Here is a 25009-nt window from a genome sequence, read left to right on the forward strand (position 1 = left end):
CTGCTGGGAACATATCTACTGTCAGTACTTGGATTTATTATTAAGTCTCTCAAGTGTTGGTAACTGAAAATATATTTCCGTAGATGCTCTTGCATAAGAAACAAATTTTAGATAGAACAGCTTGTGCTATGTGTTAGCGTGTGTTTGTGCGTGTTCAACGAAAATTGAATGCCGCTGGAAAAAGACCATCATCAGGCCATTGTCAACCTATTTGTACATGTTTTTCAATTTCATCTTCCAAAGACGAATAAAGGAAAGTAATAAAAATTGCCTGGCAACAATGACAAGTGACAACCAAAAGGAGCAAAGCAGCATTATCATCTGAGTTATCAATGTCGTAGATCTTCCTCTCTCTCTCCTTTTAGAAAGAGTAATAAATATTAACGAAATGTGATGAACGATTAGCATTGATACTACAGTAGAGAACATTTATGACTTCATTATTTTTCAGGGAAAATGCTTTTATGGGCCAAGAAGGCAGGCATCTAACCTACTAACGATTTGAACCAAATGAGATTTAATATACATATTTTCACAAAAGTTTATTTTTAGAATACAATGAGTTGTTGGGTTATTTATATGGGACAACACTTTATTGTTTTCCACAGTTGTTAGTGACAGACGGGTCATTGTGTGCAGTTTAATGTTACCTTTGCTGTGGATCCGCTTGGTTGGCGCTTTAGGAAAATTTAAAATTGTATTGGAAAAGAATACCAGAATAATACATAAACTAATTAAGTTCAACGGATAGATTTTTTATAGAAAACATGCTCAAGGACCAACATAACTGTGGTCTTTTTAACGAATATTTTTGCAACGAACAGCATTAGCGTGATTTTTGTTAAAATACCAACATGAGCCAGGATTTTTAAAGAATATTTTGTTAAGGGCAAAAATAAGCGTGTATTTTTTAAACAATATTTTATTTAAAAGACGAACATAAGCATGGATTTCTAAGAAATGTTTTTTAAGACTAACGTAAGCGTTGAATTTTTAAAACCAATTTCTGTAGGTCGTCACAACCTTGAATTTTTTTAAATATTTTGTTAAAAGCAAACATAAGCGTGGATTTTTTTAAAATATTTTTTAACATATCAACATGAGTGTGGATTTTTTAAAAACCTTTTGAATGATGATGGTCTTTAAAACCTGTGCATATTTTAAGAATATTTTGTTAAATGCAACCATAAGCGAAGGATTTTTCTAAATATTCTTTTAAAAACAATAATAGGTGTGATTAAAAAAAAAATATAAAATAACGTGGATTAAAAAAATTAAGCCAACATAAGCTTTGATTTTTTTAAAATATATTTTTAAAAGACAGTCATTAATGTGGATTTTTAAAAAATATTTTTAAACGACCAACTTAAGCGTGGATTTTCAAAAAAATATTTTTTTACGACCAACTTAATCGTGGATCTTTAAAAAATAATTTTTTAAAATACCAACATTAGCCTTCATTTTTTAAAAAATATTTTTTTAAACACCAACATGGATGTTGGATTTATTTCATTTTAAGACCAACATGAACTTGGATTTCTTTAAAAAATATTTCTTTAAAAGAATAACATGGATGTGGACTTTTAAGAAAAATTAAAAGAGCGTGGTTTAAAAAAAAAATATTCTTTAAAAGCCCAACATGAGCGTGAATTTAAAAAAAAATATTTCTTAAATGACCAACATCAGCGTGGATTTAAAAATAACATTTAAAAGTCAAACATGAGGCTGGATTTAAAAAAAAATAAAAGACAAAGATGAGTTTGGATTCATAAGAAAATTTTAAAGTCCAACATGAGCATGGATTTAAAAATATTAAAAGAAAAAATGAGCTTGAATTGAAACAAAAAATTAAAAGACCTACATACGCGTGGATTTTTTTAAAAAGTGTTGTTATAAAGGCCAAGATGAGCGTGGATTTTTTAAAAAATATACTTTAAGAGGCCTGCATAACCGTGGAGTTTTTAAGAACATTTTTTAAAAGACCAACATAAACATGGTTTTTTTTTAAAAATATTTTCTTAAAAGACCAACCGTAAGCGTAGATTTTTTTAAAAAATATTTTCTGAAAAGTCCAACGTTAAGCGTGTGTTTAAATAAAATAGTTTCTTAAAAAAACTAACCGTAAGCGTGGATTTTTTAAAAAATATTTTCTTAAAAACCAACTGTAAGCGTGGATTTTTTAAAAAAAATATTTTCTTAAAAGCCCAGCGGTAAGAGAGAATTTAATATATATATATATATATATATATATATATATATATATATATATATATATATATATATTTTCTTAAAAAACCAACCGTAAGCGTGGATTTTTTTAAAAATAGTTTCTTTAAAAAACAACCGTTAGCGCGGATTTTTTAAAAAATATTTTCTTAAAAGCCCCGCGGTAAGAGTGGATTTAAAAAATATATATGTTTTTTTAAAAACCCAACCGCAAGCGTGGATTTTTTAAAAAATATTTTCATGAAAAACCAACCGTAAGGGTGAATCTTTTTAAAATATTTTCTTAAAAGAATGGATTTTTTAAAACGTATTTTTTAAAAGACCAACATGGGCGTGTAGGTTTTAAAAAATATTTTTTAAAAGACCAACATAAGCGTGGATTTAAAAACAAAATATATATATTTTTAAAGACCCACATTAGTATGGATTTAAAAAATGTATATATATTTTAAAGACCAAGATGAGCGTGGATTTTTAAAAAATATTTTTTAAACGACCAACTTAAGAAATAATTTTTTAAAATGCCAACATTAACCTGGATTTTTTAAAAAATATTTTTTAAACACCAACACGGGCGTTGGATTTAATTTTATTTTAAGACCAACATGAGCTTGGATTTCTTTAAAAAATATTTCCTTTCAAGAAAACATGGATATGGAAAAAGAAAGTTTAAACTAAAAAAATAATTTTTAAAAGGCCAACATGAGCGTGACTTTAAATTTTTAAGAGCAACATTTTAAGAGCATTGTTAAGAGCAAGAAAAAAGCATTTAAAAGTCCAACATGAGCGTGAGTTTAAAAAAGATATTTTTAAAAGATTTTGGATTAAAAAAACATCTAAAAGTCCAGCATGAGCCTGGATTTAAAAAAAAATAAAAGACTAAGATGAGTTTGGATTTAAAAGAAAATTTAAAGCCCAACATGGAAATAAAAAATGTAGAAAAATTAAAAGAAAAAAATTTAACATTTACAAAATACCAACATAAGCGTGGAATTTTTAAAAAGAGTTGTTTTAAAAAACCAAGATGAGCATGGATTTTTAAAACAAAAATATATTTTAAAAGACCTGCATAAGCGTGGATATTTTAAGAATATATTTTTAAAAGATCGACATAAGATTTTTAAGAAAAATATTTTCTTAAAAGACCAAGCGTAATCGTGGATTTTTTAAAATATTTTCTTAAAAGACCAACCGTAAGCGTGGATTTTTTTTAAATATTTTCTTAAAAGAGCAACCGTAAGCATGGACTTAAAAAAAAAAAAAAAAAATATATATATATATATATATATGGGCAAAACTGCCAATTATTTCATATTCCATTTCCAAAAAATTGAATTTTTTCTTTTCGCGCTACATCAACGATTTTTGGTACATAGATTAAGAAAAAATTCCCCTGTACAAATCCGCTCGCGAGCAAATTTTTGGTTGTTGCGGACAAATGTTATCGCGGTTTTACTTCTGCTTTTAAGAAAAAAATATTATAAAAACGCTAATTATTTTATTGAGCACAATTGTCACTAAAAAGTTATCACGAAGTGACGTCATTAAGTAGATTGCATAATATTTGTAAAATGTTGCTCAGCATTCGCGGAATTTAGAAAAAATTGAAAAAATTTTAAATGTAATCCGAATTTTTTGAAAATATAGGTCAATTTACCCGTCAAAAATTACAAAAAAGTAACAGTTTTAAATAAAGACATCACGGGGAATCAAATGAGACCAAACTTATAATCATCGGGATAGTAGTTAGGATATTATAGCCAAAATAAGCACATATTTGTGTTACAAAAAACAAATTTTGGTTTGGAATAATAGTTTTTATATGCATTCTAGAGTTGAAAATATTGGAAAAATTCTATAGGAGTACTTCTTTTATTTTTCTTGAAACTCCAAAAAAAATGGGCGGATTTTGCTTTATCTACATTCACATAGAAGGTTTCCCATTGAGGAAAGTTGTCGGGTTGTTGAAATAAATCATTAGACTTCTTAAACGGAAACAGAGTTCAAATAAACCGCTTTAACTTATATGCATTATTAAAATATGTGTAAATCGCGTAATTATCAAAATCGTTTTGTCCGCATGTGATTTTCATGTACAGCAAGACCATATCTTTTAATTTGTATATATTTTTCGAAATATAATTTGGACGCTAAGATGTAGCATCGGCTGCATCTTAGCATTAAAAAACCTATAAAACATCGCTAATTTTCCCAAAGTTCATACAATTTCGTTCCGCATCCGGTTTTAGTGTCACCATGAAAATCTGCATCGATATATACCTATTTCAAGGCAATCAGTCAAGAACCGTGGATGTAGCATCACACACTATTTTTGGGATAAAATGAATGTAGTTCCCTTATCAGTGAAGTTTTTAAATCTTTGTTTCCGCAAAAAGGAAGATCCTGCACTAGTTTTTTCATAGCAGTGCAAGCTGCCGACAGAATACGCGATAAAATGCGCGATATTTTCAAAAACAATTTTAGGTGATTTTCCTACCTTGGAATTTCTCCTATCTCGCGTTTTAGTAGATGGATTTTAACGAATAATGATTTATTAGATCCGCAACGTAAAAATCCAAAATTTGCAATCATGCACGAGTAAATCGAGTGCCAATTGTAAAAATTAGACCAGAAATATATGATTTTTAGAAATTTGTTCGCACAAAATTTTCGTATTTGGATACAGATTTCTCTGAAGCTGTGTAGGCTACATTCACGACACATATATCAAATAAATCAGAATCGTTAGTTCTTCATTCCTATATATGATTTTTTGAAAAACCTGTTTGCGGAACGAAATTATAAGAAAATTTCAAAAAACACTTTAAATCTGGCTTCAAAATGTCAACATCATTTAATGGTAGACGCAGATCAAATTTTGAGAAGTTATACACTAGTGAGATGATCCTTATTTAGTTGCCTTCTACTTTTACTTTAACGGGAAAATCGTAAAAAGTGTGGTTTAATCACAAATTGAGAGAAAACAAAAAAAGACACGTTGGCTTCAACCCATTTTTACCCATTTTTTAACATAAATATAGCCACAGCTTCCACGCAAATCAACTTTGAAACCCAATATTTTTTGCCAAGTCTAAAAACATTTCATTTTATCCAAAAGCATTTAAATTGTACAATATACAACCACTATTCGCGAGTTATAAAGGGGTAAACCTTGGCTTCAACGATGTTAAATTTTCAATAATATTGCCCATATACACTTTCATACGGGCAAAATGTGCCTCATCGAAATAATGGTTTTAGATCCCAAGTATGTTTGGACGAAATCCGTTTCCGACAATTTGAAGTCGATTGAGCAATGTCCGTCCGTCTGTCTGGCTGGAGCGCACGATAACTCTCGAACGGATTAAAAGATTCGGTCCAAAACTTGGTTCGAAGATGGGCTATATCGGTCCACTCCTTCCGGTACCTCCCCCACAAAAGTTCGAAAATGTTCGGAAAATTTGTGCACACGATTACTCTGGAACGAAGTAACCGACTTGATCCACACTTTGCACATCGTGAAATTTCTACTAGACTTAGTTACACCTTCGGGTAACTCCCACACAAAATTTCGGATAAGTTCAGATTAGGACCTGCTCTCGAATCGCTTTGATTTTTGTTGCAACAACTTGCAATCATTGACACCACCCCCCCCCCCCCCCCCTCACTCATACGACGGTACAAGTTTCATCAGGGGCAAGTCCATACTTCCTGAGAAGTGACCGATGTAATCCATACTTTGCACATCGTAATATATCTACCAGATATAGATCAGGTTCGAATATGGACTATATTTGTCTACTCCTTCTGGTACTTCTCACACAAAATTTCGGATAACTTCACTCTACGACCTGCTCTCGAATCACTTTGATTTTTGTTGAAGCGATTTGCATTCGCTACCTCCATTACGACGGTAAAAGTTTTTTCTGGGGCAAGTCCATATTTCTTAGGATAAAAGGCCGAAAGGTGTAAAAAAGCCCTATGTCGCCATATGTGGCGGTCGGAGAGCACGTGGCGGTCGGAGAGCATGTTCATCCGATTTGGTCCAACATTTGGTCTTCGTCATATTATATCCAAACTTAGTTTCATGGGGCAATACCGGACCGCAATTTCCGGTACTTCTCCCCAATATTTAAAAAAATTTCACTAAAATGCTAGGACGATGTCGCTTGCATGGGGCAACCAATTTGGTCCAAACTTTGGAGCTCCTAATATTTGTCAAAATTTAGTTTAACTTCTCAAATGGCCCATATCGGTCTTCCCTAAGGGTACCTCTCCCACAAAAGTTCAACATTTGTGTCTTAGTACAGTTAATTCCTTATCCACATTTTTATCGGCAAGTTCAAATGTTCAAAAAGGGCCACAAAATGCTGAAGAGATCTTAAATACATTCGATCTGTCCGTAGGTGAATTTCACCTCACATTGGCTGAGGGTATATATCTGTCGGCAAAGCCGACTGACACTTTTTTTATACCCTCCACCATAGTATGGAGGGTATATTAAGTTTGTCATTCCGTTTGTAACACATCGAACTAATCATTTGCGACCCTATAAAGTATATATATTCTTGATCAGGATAAATTTCTAAGACGATCTAGCCATGTCCGTCTGTCCGTCTGTTGTAATCACTCTAGCGTCCGCAATAATTGAGATAGAGTGCTGAAATTTTGCACCTGAGGGTATTTTTTCCATAGGCAGGTCAAGTTAGAAGATGGGCTATATCGGTCCACTCTTTGGTATAGCCCCCATATAACGGTACCTACGGATTTGAGGTATTTTGACGTTCTTCGCCACATTTGCATAACGAATTGGCTATAATTTGGCACTTAGAGTTCCAAAGGATATGGGCATAGGTCCATGTTTTGGTATAGTCCCCATATAACGGTACCTCCCGATTTTCGGTATTTTGAGAATTTTAGCCACAATTTTTAACCGAACTATCTGCAATATGACATTTGAGGTTCTCAGGGGTCATGAAATATCTCCACCAAACGTCGTCAACATAGGGCCATGTTTTGGTAGAGCCCCTATATAACGGTACCTCCCGATTTTCGGTATTTTGAGAATTTTAGCCACAATTTGTAACCGAACTATCTGCAATTTGACATTTGAGGTTCTCAGTGGTCATGAAACATATCCACCAAACATCGTCAACATAGGTCCATACCTCCCGATTTTCGGTATTTTGAGCATTTTAGTTACAAGTTTTAACCGAACTAGCTATAATTTAACATTTGAGTTTCTCAGTGGTCATGAAACATCTCCCCAAACATCGTCAACATAGGTCCATGTATTGGTATAGCCCCCATATATCGGTACCTCCCGATTTTCGGTATTTTGAGAATTGTATCTACAATTTTTAACCGAACTAGCTGTAATTTGCCATTTAAGGTTCTCAGTGGTCACTAAACATATCCACGAAACATCGTCAACATAGCTCCATGTTTTGGTATAGCCCCCGTATATCGGTACCTCTCGATTTTCGGTATTTTGGGAATTTTAGCTACAGTTTTTAACCGAAATAGCTGTAATTTGACATTTGAAGTTCTCAGTGGTCATAAAACATCTCCAATGAAACATCGTCAATATAGGTCCATGTTTCGGTATAGCCCCATTTAACGGTATCTCCCGACTTTCGGTATTTTGAGAATTTTAGCTGCAATTTTTAACCGAACTATCTGTAATGATCGGTATTTAGAGAATTTTAGCTACAATTTTGTCTATCCAAAAATAATCGTCAATATAGGTCCATGTTTTGGTATATCCACCCATATAACTGTACTTCCCGATTTTCGGGAATTTTCAGTGGTCACGAAATTTCTTCACTAAAATTCGTCAACATGGGTCCATTTTTGAGGGTCTACATTGTTTTGATGAAACTACCCTCAATTTGACTCTTGAAGTTCACTGCAGCTATAAAACTTTTCCGCCAAAAATTTAAAGATAGGTTGACTCTTTGATATAGCCCCGTAGGTGGTACCTTTCACTTAGCTGAACACATTTTTATACCCTATACCACAATGTGGAAAAGGGTATTATAAGTTTGTTTTGGTAAAAATTCATGTAACACCGCGAAATATTCGTCGGAGACCCCCAATGTGATATACCAATCTTCATATCTCGACGAGATAAAGCGATTTTGAGATGTGTGTCCGTCCGTCTGTCCATTATAAATTGTAAACACGCTCCAGGCCGCAATTATGGACCGATTGTCACGAAATTTTGTATAGAGGTCGGGTTCAGATCAGAATGGATCCCTATTCTTATTGGTGATGATCGTGAAATATTTAGCGGGTGAAATGGACCAAAAACATAATATTTATCTAATTTTCTAGCGGCTCTGTAGGTCTCAATAATAGTCCGATCAACGCGTAACTTTAAATAAGGTAAGAGTATATCACAAAGGAGAAGCTTGCAATTAGAGATGGCGATCGGATAATATTTAGAGGGTTAAATGGACCAAAACTTTTGTGTGAAAATTGTTAAAATTTTTAATATACAGCTTATATCTTAATTCCTGGAAGTGACATTCCGGACAAGTGGGATATACTTGAAAGTGGAACGCTTGAACTTTCAATTGATGCCAATTATCTTGGTGTGTATGATCAGATAACAGAGTTACAGCCTATTATATTCCGTTATTTGTTTGTAGTGTAATAATAAATACGCTAGAAGTCGCAATAGTCACGAAATTTTGCACCGGGTAAGAGTATAGGTCGAAAAAGATGCCTACAATTTTGAATGATGATCTGATATTCTTTAGCGGGTGAAATTGACCATTACTTTTGTATGAAGAATATAAAAATTTTATTTTTGGTCGATATTTTAATTCCTTGAGTATTTATATATTTCGCAAAGTAGCCTACATATGGAAAAAACTACTGACCTTTCCTCTGATGTAAATTGCAATAAAGTGTTTGCTAGATAACGGGCCTACTGCCTAATATATAATGGGTTCTGTGTAGAGAACCACATTTTTATCCCATGCTACATATTGTCTCTCCAAAAGTTTATGTAACATCACGAAATATTCGTCCATATTTGGTATGCCAAAATTCATATCTCGACGAGATACAGCGATTTAGCGATGGACGGACACACGTCCATTAAAAATTGTAAACAAGCTTAAGGCCGCAATTATGGACCGATTGTAACGAATTTTTTAAGGAAGTTGGGTTCGGGCCAGAATAGAAATGATTAGTTTTTGGTGATGATCGTGAAATGTTCAGGGGATGAAATAGACCAAAAACAAAATTTTAACCAATTTTGTAGCGGCTCTGTAAGTCAAAATAATAACCCGCAAAATTTTAAACAAAGTTTGAGTTTATGATGAAGAAGAAGCGTACAAACCAACGTTTGTGTGAACTAAATTTTCCTTTCCTGCTACAAAAATGTCTTTGTCATGCTAGATAACTTTTTGGTTTTGGTCATAAGTATTATACATTACATCTCTGATATTTGATAATTAAATTTTCACAATCAATGAAAAGAAGTTCCGTGGAGAGCGATTGTCCAGGGATAGTGGTATAGGGTATCCCATGGTCGGCTCCGTCCGACCATAGACATTTCTTACTTGTTTTAGATTAGATTAGATAACACTGTGCAACAAAATGGAGGTGAAAGTCTGGGGCACGGAAAATTCCTCTTGGGGAAGAAAGGCCTTATATAACTGTACTTCCCGATTTTCGGGAATTTTCAGTGGTCACGAAATTTCTTCACTAAAATTCGTCAACATGGGTCCATTTTTTAGGGTCTACATTGTTTTGATGAAACTACCCTCAATTTGACTCTTGAAGTTCACTGCAGCTATAAAACTTTTCCGCCAAAAATTTAAAGATAGGTTGACTCTTTGATATAGCCCCGTAGGTGGTACCTTTCACTTAGCTGAACACATTTTTATACCCTCCACCATAGTATGGAGGGTATATTAAGTTTGTTTTTCCGTTTGTAACGCATTGAAATACTCATTTGCGACCCTATAAAGTATATATATTCTTGATCAGGGTAAAATTCTAAGTCGATCTGAGCACGTCCGTCCGTCCGTCCGTCCGTCCGTCCGTCCGTCCGTCTGTGGTAATCACTCTAGCATCCACAAAAATAGAGATAGGACGCTGAAATTTTGGGAAAATGCGTCTTTTGTTTGCAGGCAGGTCAAGTTCGATGATGGGCTATATCGGTCCACGTTTTGGTATAGCCCCCATATAACGGTACCCCCCGATTTACGGTATTTTGACGTTTTTAGCTACATTTTCAGACCGATTTGGCTATAATTTGAAACTTAGGGTTCTTAAGTATCAATAAACTTATATAACAAAAGTTGTGGACATAGGTCCACGTTTTGGTATAGCCCCCATATAACGGTACCCCCCGATATACAGTATTTTGACGTTTTTAGCTACATTTTTAGACCGATTTAGCTATAATTTGAAACTTAGGGTTCTTAAGTATCAATAAACTTATATAACAAAAGTTGTGGACATAGGTCCACGTTTTGGTATAGCCCCCATATAACGGTACCCCCCGATATACAGTATTTTGACGTTTTTAGCTACATTATCAGACCGATGTAGCTATAATTTGACATTTAGGTTTCTTAAGTGTTAATAAACTTATAAATTAGAAGTTGTGGACATAGGTCCACGTTTTGGTATAGCCCCCATATAACGGTACCCCCCGATTTGCGGTATTTTGACGTTTTTAGCTACATTTTCAAACCGATGTAGCTATAATTTGACATTTGGGGTTCTTAAAAGTCAATAAACTTATATAACAAAAGTTGTGGACATAGGTCCACGTATTGGTATAGCCCCCATATAACGGTACCCCCCGATTTACGGTATTTTGACGGGTTTAGCTACATTTTCAGACCGATTTAGCTATAATTTGACATTTAGGGTTCTTAAAAGTCAATAAACTTATATAACAAAAGTTGTGGACATGATCCACGTATTGGTATAGCCCCCATATAACGGTACCCCCGATTTACGGTATTTTGACGGGTTTAGCTACATTTTCAGACCGATTTAGCTATAATTTGACATTTGAAGTTCTTAAATGTCAATAAACTTATGTGACAAAACTTGTGGACATAGGTCCACGTTTTGGTATAGCCCCCATATAACGGTACCCCCCGATTTACGGTATTTTGACGTTTTTAGCTACATTTTCAGACCGATATAGCTATAATTTGACATTTAGGGTTCTTAAGTGTAACTAAACTTATATAACAAAAGTTGTGGACCTAGGTCCAAGTTTTGGTATAGCCCCCATATAACGGTACCCCCGATTTACGGCATTTTGACGTTTTTATCTACATGTTCAGACCGATTTAGCTATCAATTGATATTTAGGGTTCTTAAATGTCAATAAACTTATATAACTAGTGGACATAGGTCCATGTTTTGGAATAGCCCCCATATAACGTTACCGCCCGATTTCAGGTATTTTGAGAATTTTACCAGCAAGTTTTAACCGAATTATCTGTAATTTGAACATTTGACATTTGAAATTCTTAGTGGTCACCACACCTCTCCACCAAAAATTGTCAAGAAAGCCCCCATATAACGGTACCTCCCGATTTTCAGTAATTTGATGATTTTAGCTACAATATTACACCGAACAAGCAATACTTTGACATTTGAAGTTCTTAGTGGTCACAACACCTCTCCATCAAAAATTGTCAACATAGGTCCATGTTTGGATATAACTCCCATATAACAGTACCCACCGATTTTCAGTAATTTGGCAAATGGCAGTTTTAACCGAACTAACTGTAATTTGACATTTGAAGGTTGTAGTGGTCACCACACATCTGCATCAACAATTTTCAACATAGCCCCAATATAACGATACTTCCCTATTTGCGGTACTTTGAGGATTTTACTTAAAATGTTTAACCGAACGTAGGTCCATGTTTTTGTATAGCCCCAAAACAAACCTCCCGATTTTCCGTACCTTAGCTTTATTTTTGGACGAACTTTCTGTAATTTGAAATTTAAAAGTCAACAAAAATTCTGCAACAAAAATTGTTCATTTAAGTTCATATTTTCGTATAGCCCAGATACCTCCGAACTAGCTGTTAATGACATTTGAAGTTCCCACGTTATGTACCGATTTTCGATATTTTGAGGATTCTAGCTAAATTTTTTAACCGAATTAGGAGTTATTTGACATTAAAGGCTCCCATCAAAAACTGTCAACATAGGCCCATGTTTTATTATATCCCCTATATAACAGTACCTCCCAATTTCTAGCCCACCAAAAATTGTCAACAGTTAAAAAAAAGGGCCTCCCGAATGAAGCATTTTATGTACATTATCTGACATTTTAACGTACTCGCTTAAAGTTGGGGACAGGAATGAATATTTTATGGTGGAGGGTATGAAAAGTTCGGCCCGGCCGAACTTAATGCTTTTTTACTTGTTTTAGACTAGATTAGATAACACTGTGCAACAAAATGGAGGTGAAAGTCTGGGGCACGGAAAATTCCTCTTGGGGAAGAAAGGCCTTGGTGAGTATATTATGAACCCCGTGGGCCATCAGGAATAAACGTTATATCTTTGTTCACTGTTGCTTAAGTGCTCTACAAAAACAACAAACAAAGATATAATGCTAATTAATGATGGCTTACAGGGTCTCTTGCAAAAACTTCATCACGCCATAACGCGGAAGTTCGACTCACGACGCATCTGTCCTTGGGGGTTTTTAATATACACACACCAAGGGCTTTCATCTCCAAAAGGAATTATCTCTGCCCCAACATTTGTGTTCACAGTGTAATTTAAGCAATAGTGGCAGGCAGTAGGAGTATATCCATTGTCGAAAAGTTGCTACACCTAAACTTGTGAAAGGACCCTAATTATTCCATTTTAGTTAAGACTATTTTATAGTGGAGGGTATAAAAAGTTCGGCCCGGCCGAACTTAACAACTTTTTACTTGTTAATTGTTAATTCTGTTTTGACTTATTTTATTTCTCCCTTTGCTTTTGGAAAATTGTTAACAAAAAACAGGAAATACTAATAAATATCCATATCCAACAATAAATTTCCATTATAAAGCAATTTTGTTTCTGTGTAACGACTTAATAACATTATATGACAACTTGTTTATTTTCTTGTAATAACGACGTAGCTTTGTTGTTGCTGTGATTTTATTGCAGTCACATGTTTGTTGTCTTTTTACAAGTTATACAGCATCGCCGTCTGTCTGCAAGTCTGCTATACGGTCTCTACACACAATTCAGGCATACGTTTGCTCTCATTGAAATATTTATAACTCAGACAGAAGAGACTCTAAAAAGAGGCGAAGCAAGTACCAGAAATAAATACTTCGATGTATTTATTATTTTCTAAACCAAATTTTATTATTATCTGGCCAACCCTCAATTATTACAAGAACAACGAAGACAATAACACAACAACGAGTAACAAAATTGAGCTCTCCTAAAATATTAATGATATTCTGTTACAGCAGCACCAGCAAAATGTAAAAAAAAACCATTATAGCCATTATTAATGCACATGTTAAAATGAAAATAATATTGTAATTTTTATGAATTGGCAGCAAAAGCGAAAAGACAACAGTGATGATGAAAATAGCAGAATGTTTGAGAATGTTTATTAGTTTCAAATGACACTAATTTATGAATTTAAGTGATTTTTTATGAGTCGGATTTTTTTCCATACTACGGGAATATTTACTTATAATTATGCAATCATTAAGGCATTTTTGTTAAAGAGAACTTAATTAACGTACATACATGTATATATGTGTATAAAGTCATACATACATATCGTCACCAAAAATGTCTGAAGACGAAACCCACACGCAAATCGAAATTCGTTTTTTGATGGGATCTGATACATAAAGTAAAAATACATTCTCTGGAAAAATTTCAAGCTTCTACGTTCAAAAACAACGATCCTATTCAAGAAATGGCATTTCAGAAAATGGGATAATATCACAGATTTTGTTGTAATGACGGATCCCAAAACCAAGCGTTTCCGCTGTTTTGGTTTCATTTATTACTCCCATTCGTATAGGATTGATAATATCCCGAGTACTAGCCCTCATAAGAATTATATTCCATAAAACAGTTTTTCTGTAGAATTAAAGGCCTAAATTGGTGGCTTCTACAAAACAGAGGACCTACTCCGTTAAATAGAAGACCTCCGTTGGCGGTTTCTAAGAAATATAAGGCCTCCGCTAGATGCTTTTAAAAATTATATTCAGTTAGAAGGTTCTATATCTATAAAATAGAAGACCACCGTAGGAGGCTTATATACCATAGAAGACCTCGGTAGGAGGGTTATATAGCATAGAAGACCTCCGTAGGAGGCTTCTATAGCATAGAAGACCTCCGATGGAGGCTTATGTAGAATAGAAGACCTCCGTAGGACGCTTGTATAGAATAGAAGACATCCGTAGGAGGCTTGTATAGAAAAGAAGACCTCCGTAGGAGGCTTCTATGGAATAGAAGACCTGCGTAGGAGGTTTGTATAGAGACTTCTATACAATGGAAGAGCTCCGTAGGAGGCTTCTATAGAGACTTCTATACAATGGAAGAGCTCCGTAGGAGGCTTCTATAGAATAGAAGACATCCGTAAGAGGCTTCTCTAGAATAGAAGACCTCCGTAGGAGGCTTCTCTAGAATAGAAGACCTCCGTAGGAGGCTTCTCTAGAATAGAAGACCTCCGTAGGAGGCTTCTCTAGAATAGAAGAAATCCGTATGAGGCTTTTATAGAATAGATGACATCCGTAGGAGGCGTCTATAGAATAGAAGACTTCAGTTGGGGGATTCTCAAGAATAGAAGACCTCCGTTGGAGGCTTCTATAGCATAGAAGACCTCCATTGCAGGCCTTTTTAAGGTAGAAGAACTCCGTTGCAGGCTTTCATACATTAAAAGACCAGTGTAGTAGGCTTTTATAACGTATTTAGAAGACCTCAATTAGACGCTTTTTAAAGCAAAGAAGACTTCCAGAGGTGGTCTCTATAGCATAGTAGACCTCCATGGAAGACCTCCTTAGAAGGCTATTATAGCATAGAAGATCTCTTTATGAGGCTTCTATGGTATAGAAGACCACCTAGCATAGAAGACTTCCTTTGGATGTTCCTATAGGATAGCAGACCTCCGTGGGAGGCTTCTATATTATAGAAGACCGCCGTGGGAGGCTTCTATATTATAGAAGACCTCCGTGGGAGGCTTCCTTATTATAGAAGACCTCCGTGGGAGGCTTCTATAGAATAGAAGACCTCCGTAGGAGGCTTCTATAGAATAGAAGACTTCCTCCGTAGGAGGCTTCTATAGAATAGAAGACCTCCGTAGGAGGCTTCTATAGAATAGAAGACCTCCGTAGGAGGCTTCTATAGAATAGAAGACCTCCGTAGGAGGCTTCTATAGAATAGAAGACCTCCGTAGGAGGCTTCTATAGAATAGAAGACCTCCGTAGGAGGCTTCTATAGAATAGAAGACCTCCGTAGGAGGCTTCTATAGAATAGAAGACCTCCGTAGGAGGCTTCTATAGAATAGAAGACCTCCGTAGGAGGCTTCTATAGAATAGAAGACCTCCGTAGGAGGCTTCTATAGAATAGAAGACCTCCGTAGGAGGCTTCTATAGAATAGAAGACCTCCGTAGGAGGCTTCTATAGAATAGAAGACCTCCGTAGGAGGCTTCTATAGAATAGAAGACCTCCGTAGGAGGCTTCTATAGAATAGAAGACCTCCGTAGGAGGCTTCTATAGAATAGAAGACCTCCATTGGAGGCATCTATAGAATATAAGACCTCCATTGGAGGCATCTATAGAATAGAAGACCTCCGTTGGAGGCTTCTATAACATAGAAGGCCTCCATTGCAGGCCTTTTTAGAGTAGAAGAACTCCGTTGGAGGCTTCCATACAATAAAAGACCAGTGTATGAGGCTTTTATAACATATTTAGTTTATTAATTTTCTGAAGCAAATTTTAAATTGAGTGGAGTGGGAAAAAATTGTATAAAAGTGTATATCGATATTTTTTGCTGTATGAGTAGTAAAAAGTGAGTACTTCAAATATATAAAGGTCCCAGCTGCAGAGGTTTGCAGACGAACGTGTCATTTCTCTTTTTCAGCGACCACCTCACTGAGATACCCCCTTTTTTAACAAATCGTTTTGCGGTGTTGGCTATAGCGCGAAAACGAATGAACCGATCATCATATATTTTTGTGGGCTTATTAAGTACCTAATAGTCTTGCTTTAAAACGAGAGAATTTTAAAATAATAAATTTTTAAAAAAAATTGTGAACTGCGAAAATCAAAATTCGATTTTTTACAAAAAATTTACCGTTTTTAGAGCACTAATCGGTCAAAAAAATTTTTTAAGGAAATTTCTCATATATAAAGACAAGAGTTTGATATATCCAATATGCTCACAAACAATATGAAGACTAAACACCAAATTTCAGTCATATCGGGTGGATATTGGGGCCACAACACTCAAAATACCGAAAATGAGGAGGCACGGTTCTATGGGGGCTATAGGAAGACGAGGACCTATACCGACATATTTCTGGTGGAAGGTTATAAGTCCCCCAACGGAGACTTAATACCAATTTTCAGCCATTTTGGTGTGATAATCAGGCTAAAAGCTCCAAAATACCGAAAATCGGGAGGTACCGTCCTATGGGGGCTATATGAAGGCGTGGACCTATGCAGACAAATTTCAAGGTGAAGGTATAATGCCCCATACGAAGACTAAATACCAAATTTCAGCAATTTCGTGTAATAATGAGGCTAAAATCTTCAAAATACCTATACTCGGGAGGTACCGTTCTATGGGGCCTACATCAAAACGTGGACCTAAGCCCACAATTCTCTGTGGAATGTTTGATACCTCTGCCGAAGACTAACCACAAAATTTGAATACTTTCGGTTGGTCATTGTGTCTAAATCATTCAAAATACTATATCAAAACGTGGACCGACCAACCCAATTTTTTGTCCTGAAGATTGTAAGTCAATAATAGGTACGTGTACCAACATTGATGCACCTACGACAACTCCTTCTATTTTTGGTCACAGTTAATATGAACTCGCGGCATTGTGCGTGGGAGGCTTCTATAGAATAGAAGACCTCCGTGGGAGGCTTCTATAGAATAGAAGACCTCCGTGGGAGGCTTCTATAGAATAGAAGACCTCCGTGGGAGGCTTCTATAGAATAGAAGACCTCCGTGGGAGGCTTCTATAGAATAGAAGACCTCCGTGGGAGGCTTCTATAGAATAGAAGACCTCCGTGGGAGGCTTCTATAGAATAGAAGACCTCCGTGGGAGGCTTCTATAGAATAGAAGACCTCCGTGGGAGGCTTCTATAGAACAGAAGACCTCCGTGGGAGGCTTTTATAGAATAGAAGACCTCCGTGGGAGGCTTCTATAGTATAGAAGACCTCCGTGGGAGGCTTCTATAGTATAGAAGACCTCCGTGGGAGGCTTCTATAGTATAGAAAACCTCCGTGGGAGGCTTCTATAGTATAGAAGAACTCCGTGGGAGGCTTCTATAGTATAGAAGACCTCCGTGGGAGGCTTCTATAGTATAGAAGACCTCCGTGGGAGGCTTCTATAGTATAAAGGACCTCAGTGGGAGCCTTCTATAGTATAGAGGACCTCAGTGGGAGCCTTCTATAGTATAGAAGACCTTCCTTGGAGGCTTCTACAGAATAGAAGACCTTTGTTGGTGACTTCTATAGAATAGAAGACCTCCGTGGAAGGCTTCTATACAACAGAAGACCTCCGTGGGAGGCTTCTATAGAACAGAAGACCTCCGTGGGAGGCTTCTATAGAATAGAAGACCTCCGTGGGAGGCTTCTATAGAATAGAAGTCCTCCGTGGGACGCTTCTATAGAATAGAAGACCTCCGTGGGAGGCTTCTATAGAATAGAAGACCTCCTTGGGAGGCTTCTATAGAACAGAAGACCTCCGTGGGAGGCTTCTATAGAACAGAAGACCTCCGTGGGAGGCTTCTATAGAACAGAAGACCTCCGTGGGAGGCTTCTATAGAACAGAAGACCTCCGTGGGAGGCTTCTATAGAATAGAAGACCTCCGTGGGAGGCTTCTATAGAATAGAAGACCTCCGTGGGAGGCTTCTATAGTATAGAAGACCTCCGTGGGAGGCTTCTATAGTATAGAAAACCTCCGTGGGAGGCTTCTATAGTATAGAAGACCTCCGTGGGAGGCTTCTATAGTATAAAGGACCTCAGTATGAGCCTTCTATAGTATAGAGGACCTCAGTTGGAGCCTTCTATAGTATAGAAGACCTTCCTTGGAGGCTTCTACAGAATAGAAGACCTTTGTTGGTGACTTCTATAGAATAGAAGACATCCGTGGAAGGCTTCTATGGAATAGATGATTTCCCCCATTATTATTATTATTATCGTTAAATCTATTGACACTCATGAGTTCAACAGATCTCGATTATTAGATATTTATGTGTGTCACCTGAGGTGGGGAAGCCTTACCTTGTATTTATTTTTTATTTTTATTATTGTTGTGGTTGTTTTAAATGCTTAACAAGTTATTGTTGTTGTTGGCAATGTCCTCGTAATAATAATATGTTATCCTTAAATATCCAAACAGCCCAGGCCAAAGTGGTTACACACCTTCACATATGGCCAAAAATGTAGGTTGATGGGAGGTTTCTGCTTTCGTATGACTTTTTATACCCTCCACCATAGGATGGGGGTATATTAAGTTTGTCACTACGTTTGTAACTACTCGAAATATTCATTGTAGACCCCACAAAGTATATATATTCTTGATCAGCGTGCAATTCTACATCGATATAGCCATGTCCGTCCGTCTGTCCGTCTGTCCGTCTGTCCGTCTGTGGAAATCACTCTAGCGTCCGAACGGATTGACGTAGGTTGATGAAATTTTGGGAAAATATGTTATATTTACGTAGGACTTTTGGTATTGAAAGCGGGCTATGTAGGTCCACGCTTTCGTATAGCCCCCATACAAAATGACGCGTGACGCGTCGTCGTTTTAAGGAATTTTTAAGATATTTGGCCCATTTTACCACCGAATTGGTTGTAATTTGGTACTTTGTGTCTCCAGAGGCCAAAAAATATTCCTACCAAAGTTGGGTTATATAGGTCCACGTTTTGGTATAGCCCCCATATAAGGCCCCATATAAAGTACGCGTCATTTTAATATATTTTGAATGTATTAGACCCATTTGACCACAGAATTAGTTGTAATTTGGTATTTTGTGTCTTCAGAGGCCAGAAAACATTCGTACCAAAGTTGGGTTATATAGGTCCACGTTTTGGTATAGCCCCCACATAAGGCCCCTTATAAAGTACGCGTCATTTTAATATATTTTGAATGTATTAGACCAATTTGACCAAAGAATCGGTTGTAACTTGGTATTTTGTGTTTCTAGAGGCTAAGAAACATTTCTACCATAAAATGTTTATATAGGCCCACGTGTTGATATAGCCCCCATAGGACGATATCTCCCGATTTTCGGTATTTTAAAGGTTTTCGCCTCATTATCACACCGAGATGGCTGAAATTTGTGGTGGAGGGTATAAAAAGTTCGGCCCGACCGAACTTAACGCTTTTCTTACTTGTTTTATTTAAGTTTTTTTGGTTTTTTGTAGTCCTTGAATGTGGGGTATTTGCGTGTGTAAGCTCGTGTTGTACACTCACGCACTTATTAACGGCAGGCGGCTTTCACGACGGTAGCAACATGAATACAAATGATGACAACAACGACGACGGTGATGATGGTGGTCTGGTGAGTAGTTGAAGGATTCACTGGAGTTGAATGTGTTACACACGTGTGTAGGTAGTGCGTTTGTTTTCTGCGTCATAAAAATATTCGATTGATGGTCTATTTTATTTGATGAAAAAACAGAATAGAATTGTTTTTGTTGCTATTATTCACGTGATTTTTTGTTATTGTTAGTATTCAACTGTTTTATTATAAATTTATGCCGCTTTTTGTTTGTCACGCAATACCTTTAAGTATTATTACGGAGCTTTTTACATGGTTCAAACTGTTTTATTGGAGCCCTTGTGTATTTTATATTTATCTGTTTTGTTTTGTTATGCGGTACTTTTTCCTTTCAAAGGCTTTGCATTACTACTACCACGCTTCAGTAATAATTTGCATAGATTCGTTGAAAAATAAAAATTGTTATTCCACCATGTTTTCTTGTTAATTGGAAGCTAAATTTTATATATTATTGTTGTTAGTTTTTTGTTCTTCCTTTTATTTTCATTTCTGACCAGAACAACCATTTGAACTTATTTTTGTAGGGTTTCACTACAACTGCACTTTGGCCTGCCTTGGGTTTAGGTTTCTTTTTAGCTCCCCCTAGTTTCTGTGATGATGAGATGCTGTTTTATTTTGTTCTCATTTGCTTTTAACTAAATTCAGTTCTCTTAACTTTATTCAGATTTGCATGTTACCTTGATACGGTTTTTGCATTTTAACTTTCTTCTGTCAACTTTTCATCACCACTACTCTCAGCTGGAAATGTAGGCATCATTCAAATACACGACCTACACTCATTAAAATCACAGTGTGTATATACAGTATATATGTCTGATGTATTTTTATTTTCACGTTGTTGGTGTTGTGGCTATTTATTATTCATGAAATTTAATTAAATATCAAAATCACCGAGTAGTGCATCACCAGGCTGTGTCATTGATAATGATAAGATGGATTTTTGTTGTGTGTTTTGAGGTTAAATGAAAGGCAGGATTTGTTGCCGTTTTTAAGTTCACTTTTTCCGCCACTTTTTTACATTCCAATTATCTAAATTTTTTCTCAAATTCACTGCTGCCTTTCATCATCACAAGCTTCATCTTTTTTTCCTCTTGATTTCTATATAACACTCATTCAGCAACCTAAAAGTATGTTACAGTATAGAAATGTGTAACACTGCCGAAAATTAGGCTTTATTTTGTGATGATTTTCTCTATTTGTATCCATGTATTTTCAACTTTGTTTCATTCAAATACTTTATAACCCATTTAAATGCCTTTACAAAACATTGTAAATGTTGTTTTATTATTTCTTCTTCGTTTTGACTTTCTTTGCTTATCAATGATTAATTTCTTCTTTAAATGAAAACATTCACACACACACAGACGAAAAAAAAACAATAATAATCCCGAAATCCGTTCACTCGCCACACGTCTTCACTTTACAGTTGAACTGGAAACACTGCCATAAGGGATGAAAGCACAATAAGGGATGTATGACGGAGTTTCATAAAAATTGGAAATGCATGGCAAATGAGTACCATGACAGAGCAACAAACAACAAAACCAGTCAATGTGTATTTTTTTCTTGGGCTCACGAAAGCTTTCTTTTTGTGGCCCACGTTGGTTTGCATTAACTATTTTAAAAGTGACCCCGGAAAGGAGGCTTAGGAAAGGAAATATTAGAACTAGAGAGGGAGCGAAATGGGACTCACTGAAGGTTTAGGAAAGGAAATATTAATATATCTCAGAGAGAGAGAGAGAGAGAGAAATGTCACCCTCTATCTGTGACATTTAATTTTTGACAAAACAGGTTGTTGTTATAAATTAATCGCTCTCCATTCAGAGCAAGAGAGAATCCAAAAGATTCTGAAAAGTTATAAATAAAGTTTAATTTTTCTCCTGTTTTATGAGCCAGACAAATAGTTTCTCTAATAAACATTTTATCGAATTCCAGAGAAAACTAGAGAGCGGCAGATAATAAGAGAAGTGTTATAAACAAATTTACATTTACAAATTTATTTTCTCTTTTTTCAGTATAAAGTTTTATTTTTCTCTTGCTTACATTGGAATTATTATGCTAAGAAGCATGTTATCTAATTCCTAAGATGGCGAAAGATAATAAGATAAGTATTATAAACAATGATAAAGTTATTTTCTCTTTGTTGAGAAAACTTAAATCTATTCATTTGGTTTTCTCCGACCAACATTTTTGTTATCTTGTTTCGGAGCCATTGGAATTATTAGATAACTGGTTTTGCTACCAAACATTTTATCTAATTCCTGAGATTGCGAAAGATAATAAGATAAGTATTATACAAAATGTTAAAGGTACAACTTTATTTTTTATCTTGCTTCATAGCCACTAATCTTGCTAACATATATTTTATCTAATTCCTGAGAGAGAGAGAGAGTGGTAGTTAATAACATAAATATTTATAATCAACGATACAGTAAAACTTTACATTCTCTTTGTTGAAAAACTTAAATCTACTCATTTGCTATATTTCGACCAAAAATATCTATTTATTGTTTTTTTAGGAAAATAGTTAATTTTCAAAGAACGTGGACTTCTAAAGAATACTCAGAGCAAGAGAAAATAAAAAAATATATTTTAAATTATATTGCTTTCTCTTGTTTCTTGAGCTATTGGAATTATTACACAAACATTTGTTATTATTATATTAACATTTAAACAAAATTTTATCAAAGAACGTGGACTTCTAAATAATACTCATAGCAAGAGAAAATTAAAAATAATAAATTATATTGCTTTCTCTTGTTTCTTAAGTCATTGGAATAGACAAAAATTTTGTTATTATTAGATTAAAATTTAGATAATAGAAGCCGTTCCATAGATAATGAACAAAGATTCAGGTTATCTTCATTATCTCATTTTTGAGAAAGCTTCAATTTACTCATACGATTTTCTGCCGAAAAATTATTTTCTCTTATTTTCGGAATTATTAGATAACTGGTTTTGATACCAAACAATTTACTAATTCTAGGTAGTGCGGAAGATAATAAGATAACTATTATAAAATAAAATAAAATAATGTAGCACATTTTTATTCTCTTTATTGAGAACTCTTAAATCTACTCAATGGGGTTTCTTTTCGGCCAAAAATATTTTTTTTTGTAGAAAAATTTAATTTTTAAAAATTATTTTTTAAGGAAGTAATTTTTAAAGAATATTTTTTTAAATAGAGGAATATTTAAATATTTTTTTAACATGGATTTTTTAGGTTTTTTTCCATAACGTGCTTTTTTAGGCATTTTTTTTTGAATTGAGCCGCGTTTTCAAGAATACATTTTTTTGTTCGACTTGGATTTTTTGCATTTGCATTCAACGTGATTTTTTTATAAATATTTTTTTCTGAACGTGGTTTATTCAAAGATTATTTTTTCATCAACGTGGGTGTTTTAAAAAAATATCTTCCCACAACATCGAGTTTTTTAGAAAAATCCCTTTTATGGAAGTGAATTTTTAAAGGTTAGTTTCGTCATGGACGTGGATTTTTTAAAGTAAGAATTTTGAAAATGACTTAGGTTATTTTGTGAAGGACTTGGGTTTTTTTAAAGAATTTCTTTTCAAGGAAGTGGACTTTTTACTTTTTATACCCTACACCACTATGTGGAAAGGGTATTATAAGTTTGTTTTGGAAAAAAGAAACACCGCGAAATATTCGTCGAAGACCCCCAATGTGGTATACCAATCTTCATATCTTGGCGAGATAAAGCGATTTTGAGATGTGTGTCCGTCTGTCCGTCTGTGTGTTCGTCTGTCCATTATAAATTGTAATCAAACTCCAGGCCACAATTATGGACCGATCGTCACGAAATTTGGTATGGAGGTCGGTATCACATCAGAATAGATCGCTATTTTAATTGGTGATGAAATATTTAGCGGGTGAAATGGACCAAAAACATAATTTTTATCCGATTTTGTAGGTGCTCTGTAGGCCGCAATAATAGCCCGATGGTCTCGAAAATTCGAACAAGGTAAGTATCTGACATAGAAGATGCTTGCAATTTGAGATGGTGATTGGATGATGTTTAGTGGGTTAAATGGTCCATAACTTTTGTGTGAAAGTTGTGAAAAATTTTTATATACCGGTTATATCTTTATTCCTGGAAGACACATTCCGCCCACGTAAATAATATTTGGAAGAAAAACTCTTGCCCTTTCCATTGATGCCAATTATATTGTTTTACGCGGTCAGATAACAGAATTACAGTTTTTTGCTTCAAGTGTAATCATAAGCCCACTAGAGGTCGCAATTATAGCTCAATAGTCACGAAATTTTGCACGAGGTAAGGGTTTAGTTCGAAGAAGATGCCTAAAATTTTGGATGATGATCCGATATTATTTAGCGGGTAAAATGGACCATTACTTTTGTATGGAAAATATAAAAATTTTATTTTTAGTCCATATTTTTATTCCTGGATGGCATATACCGGCAAAGTAGCCATACCCCCATTATTATAAGTCTTCTTTTGTTATAGTTTCGATTTACCGAACAGATTTATAGCGTTCCGGTTAACTTAAAGTTAAAAGTGATGATTAATTTTAAAGAAGGAGCTTCTTGTCATTAACTTTCAATGTGAAAATTATATTTTGAATGCCTCCAAATTAGTTTATTTTGCATTTTCAAATCCCTCAGATAGTAAAAGAACACATGTAATAATGGCCCTAAGTATGGAAAAATAAATACTGATACTTCCCCTGATGCAAATTGCAATAATGTGTATGCTAGATAACGGGCCTACTGCCTAATATATGATGGGTTTTGTGTAGAGAATCACAATTTCCTCTCATACTACAAATTGTTTCAATCATGACACAGAAATTTCCAGTTCAGTTGTCCAATTGAACTTTTATACAAATATTGCAGCATGGGGTCGCTTCGCCACCTATTTTATACCCTCAGCAACTCCCCCAAAAAAGTTCATAATTTTTCTGAAAAATTGTGTGAACGATAACTCTCGAAACGCGAAATCGATTTGGTCCAAATTTTCAATATATTATTATTCC

At 35.0% G+C, this 25009-nt stretch overlaps 1 long non-coding RNA gene across 1 annotated transcript; it reads right to left on the reverse strand.

Annotated features, from left to right (window-relative positions):
- Positions 1–18719: 18719 nt before the first annotated feature.
- LOC141395269 (uncharacterized) lies at positions 18720–21435 on the reverse strand. Its single transcript, XR_012410580.1, has 2 exons — positions 19827–21435; positions 18720–18893 (listed from the first exon to the last, which is right to left on the reverse strand). It is a non-coding gene; the product is annotated as an uncharacterized lncRNA (long non-coding RNA).
- Between the last annotated feature and the right edge of the window lie 3574 nt (positions 21436–25009).

The sequence above is a fragment of the Musca autumnalis genome, unplaced genomic scaffold (genome assembly GCF_047663935.1).
Source record: "Musca autumnalis isolate F117 unplaced genomic scaffold, ASM4766393v1 scaffold_1, whole genome shotgun sequence".
NCBI classification, from domain to species: Eukaryota; Metazoa; Arthropoda; class Insecta; order Diptera; family Muscidae; genus Musca; species Musca autumnalis.